This window comes from Buceros rhinoceros, unplaced genomic scaffold (assembly GCF_000710305.1).
Source record: "Buceros rhinoceros silvestris isolate BGI_N320 unplaced genomic scaffold, ASM71030v1 scaffold790, whole genome shotgun sequence".
Classification (NCBI taxonomy): Eukaryota; Metazoa; Chordata; class Aves; order Bucerotiformes; family Bucerotidae; genus Buceros; species Buceros rhinoceros.
In genome coordinates, this window is record NW_010388789.1 from 4,594 (window position 1) to 8,727 (window position 4,134).

The window sequence follows — 4,134 nt, forward strand, 5'->3', positions numbered from 1 at the left end:
ACAAACCCTGCGCAGGAAACAGCCTGCCTTGCTCTCAGCCCGTTGGCAGCAAAGCAACACCCTGCGTCCCCTCCCGCTACAGCACAGGCAGAGCCACCCTGCGCAAGCTCAGAGCCCTGGAGCATCAGCTAAAGCACTCATGGCTGCCACCCCGGTCTGCGAAGCGCTGAGGAGGGGCTGCACTAACGCTGCTGGTGTTGAAACGAGATGCAGTTCATACGCTTCCACTCCGAGCAGTGGAGCGCTCTGCCGTGGTTTCGCCCCCAGGTGCGCGGCAGCTCTGGCTCTGAACGCACGCCGCTGCTTACGCCGGCTCCCCTCCACGGCCCCGGTCCACACCCTGCTGCGGAGCTCCACTCCGAGCAGTGGAGCGCTCTGCCGTGGTTTCGCCCCCAGGTGCGCGGCAGCTCTGGCTCTGAACGCACGCCGCTGCTTACGCCGGCTCCCCTCCACGGCCCCGGTCCACACCCTGCTGAGGAGCGAGCAGGGGGAAGGACAAGCCCCGTACAAACCCAAGCAAAGGAGAGGAATGAGTTTTGCAGTTACGGGTTACAGTGCATCAGGTGCGAATTTTGTAGCAGTCACATCTGAACTTGAAATTTCCCCTCCTCCAGCCTCCTTCAAACAATCTTCTGCCTGCATGACTTCAGGGTTGCAGTGAACTGTTCTTCTATAATTAAAAGATCAGTTAATATTCCACAACGCCCTCCAGTTTCATGGTGGCACTGTCAAAACCTGATCTCATTAGCCTAGCAGTAATTAAAGAGATGGGCAAAGCCAGCTTAGCTCATGTGCCTGGTTTGTTCTGGCTCTGAATGCCTGACGAGACAATGCGCCGTGAGGCCTCGCTTGGGTCCAATACAGGACTTTCCATCGGAAGGTAAAGCGAGCAGTACTCCTACCTTAAATATTCATTTTCTGTTTTCCCATTTTAAACATTAATAAGGCTATTACAGGAAAAGGACTCTGGAGAGCTGTTAAAAACATGTATGATCACGCTTTATCTTTTTGTAAACAGAGAAACTCCTACTCAGTCAGGGCCAGCTGAAATTCCAGGTTGGCAGTAACACGCTGCCAAAGAATTTCTTCTAAGTATTTATGCCCTCCTGACCCGAGCAGTCAGCCAAAATTTAGAGCCCTGTTGGCTACTTCTGCGTAAAGGAAAGCTGACGATGGAGATAAACATTTATTCCATGTCACAGTATTAATGTAGAAAGAATACTGGAAGCCCTGGTGCTTGAAGAGTAAATAAACCCGTTTTTTCTCTCACTGCTCTAAGGGTGAGAGGAGAGGGAGAGACTCGAGCCGGGAAAAGGGGAAGGTGTTTGTGCACTCATCCAGATCTTTGTAGGTCCGAGACGTGACTGTTGTGACTGACGACCTCTCAGAAAACACCAAGACTGGCTTTGGTCGGAGCATGGAGCCCAACTTCATTTACCAAAGGCTTTTGTGAGAACAGCCCCCAGTGAGGAAAAGGGAGGCACGCAATGCCACGAGCCACCGTCAGGCTCGGTCAGCACGTCTGTCCTTCCTGCCTCAAAACAGATGGACTATAAGGAGGTGGCTTCTGAAAGACATGCTTGGTAGTCTGCTCGAGATCCAGCCCTCCTCTACAGCACGTGGGAACCACAGCAGGTCCATCTGTGCGTCTGCTGGGCACTGAAGGAACGCACAAAGACCCCAGTCTACGTCTGGCCGCAACAGTGACATCTGCCTAACGCTCTGCCCAGCCTAACAGGTCTAATGGCAAGGGACAAGTACGTCTGGGGTAGCATTTGGAAGACACGTCCATGGGCTATCATCCTCTCAAACGCTCCTGCTGCAGGCTCCCACACAGCGCCGTGCACTCGCTGCTGCTCTGGCATACGTCATTCCGAGCCCAGCTCTTCAGAACACACCTTCCTGTTCGGTTATTTTTACAGCCAGTAAGAGAAGAGAAACGTCAGTTTTCGAAAGCCTCGTAACTCACGCAGTCCTGAGCAAAATTTCACAGAGAAACATCTAATTCCCAAGACCGTACCCGAGGCCGCATTTCAAATGCCTGCTGCCAACAGCAGCTGACTAAGAGTACTTGGGAGAGCCTGAATGATCACTTCAGAGTGGAAATGTTAAGGCAGCCTAAATATAGCGGTTGCTACCATCTCCCTGCGCTCATTACCATAGCATCCCAGTCCTGACTGCCTTGCCCGTCTCACAGTGGAAGATCAAATATAGCGCGCTGCAGGAAGGGGAAAGGGATGCTGAAGAACACTTGTAGCAAGACGCACTTCTGGACTGAGGACCGGTTCCCATCTCAGTTCTAACGACTCCAGGCAGCTGAACTCCGAGACGTACCAGAATTCCAGCAAACAGCACCGATGCCCTTTGCATTTGCGTTCTCGTGGACACCAAACTCCGTTGCTGGTGGCGGTTTGCAGTTAGGGTGGATTACTCCATGACTACCCTGAAAGGCCGCCCATAAAAAGATGCGGCCACAAAAAGAAAGGCTTTGCTTGAGTCCTGGCTCAAGCGGAACAGCACGGGACGTTTTCCTGTCCTCCCCAACCTTTTCAGCAATTACCAGCTTTTCAGCATCACTGAAGGAGGAAACCGAATCAGGCAAATCAACCACCCCAAAAACCTCTACTAAAATGTGTTTCAAGGCTTCTGGAGAGTACTACTCTTAGAAATTACCTTCAGTTCCATGCAACAAGTTACGTGGAAGTTCACTGGAAAACATTTGTTAGCAAGACCTATAAGCTTTGCCTTGTAAAACCCCAACTATTCAACCAGGAATTTCAGACAGATTAAGCATAAGACATCCCTGATAAGCACCGAGGAGCCAAGACACTTGGCATCACCTCTCATGAAAAGGGAAAAAACCCTCTGACAACCCGAGAGAGCACAAACCTCTCCCCACGGTGATGTAAGATGTGTGTGTGTATCTAAGTCCATAATGGAAAAACACAGCGTAACAACTTTCAGAAGACAACACTGATTTTATAGAGATTTTGACTGTCAGGGCTAAAATGTAATTTCTTGAACTTTCCTCTAACCAGAGGGAAAAATCCACTGAAAAATCATTTCAGGATGAAAGAAGAAAATCCTTAAGCAGTAATATCTGCAACATGCAGACAACTCCACGGGGTGATGGATTCTCCACAACCCAAAGCTGCGCTGCTTCAGGTACTGACGATCCATCATGACACCCAAGTTCTCTCTCCAGAGGCAATGCCTTATTTTTTTTACCTCATCAGTGTTGGAAGGAAAAAGAAGTACTTGCAGTATCATCTGATCACACATCAGGAATCACAGCTCTCTTCCAACAGAATTACGAAACAACTTTTTGCTCGAGAGGGTTCTTGCAAGTAAGGAACACGGTTACGTTGAGCGATTCAAAGAGATGCGTAGAAAACTGGGGCGGAATCCCTTGACCTTCCACCTAACTCCTCCCTTCTAATCTTAAACGTCTTTTATTTTAACAGTTTGTCTCCCAGGCCCCGTATCATGACAGAGTAAAAACACCCCTTGCAGTCCTAGTTGTTCTCCTCTTAAAATATGTCCTGCCACACACTGGTTTATTGATTCACAGAAATAAATCTCTGCTGGAGCTAATATTGACTTTTGTTATGAAAATGGAAGTGAATAACTAAGTGAATATTGATTTGAGAGGGGAATGATACATGGTAACCTCAAAAAACTTGGAAGAAAAGTAAAACTGCAGCATGGAAAAGAACACTCCCAAGCCACATTTTTAAAGCGTGGTCGATGCCAGCTGACAATTACCTGATTATTAGAAAAAAAAGGCTGTTGTTGCCAAACGCCCACGAAGCAGACAGATGCACGTTCTCCTCCACGACTGCTCCACAGGTTTCCATTTGCGTTACCCGTTCTGGGTCCTAACGGCCGTTAGGAGCTGGCCTGCTAAAGCTGGCCACTGTTCTCAGAGTGAAGGGTCTTGCAAACAGAAGGTGCGACACCACCGTGTTTAACGAGGCTAATTAAAAAGAAACGCCACGCGTGCTTTCTAAGCAAACAGGGATCAAATTCTTGGCTGGACTAAAACGTTACCTCGTTTGGGTAACCGCGCCGTGAGCTGGCTGGTGTGATGGTTCTCAGCGGGGGGCTCACCGGTTCCACCGCTGTCCCCTGCTG

At 49.4% G+C, this 4,134-nt stretch overlaps 1 protein-coding gene across 1 annotated transcript in view; it reads right to left on the bottom strand.

Moving 5' to 3' along the window:
* Positions 1 to 4,134, bottom strand: part of PDIA5 (protein disulfide isomerase family A, member 5) — a gene marked incomplete at its 5' end in the record, with an annotated part of 66,892 nt that overhangs the window by 3,852 nt on the left and 58,906 nt on the right. The window lies entirely within an intron of this gene.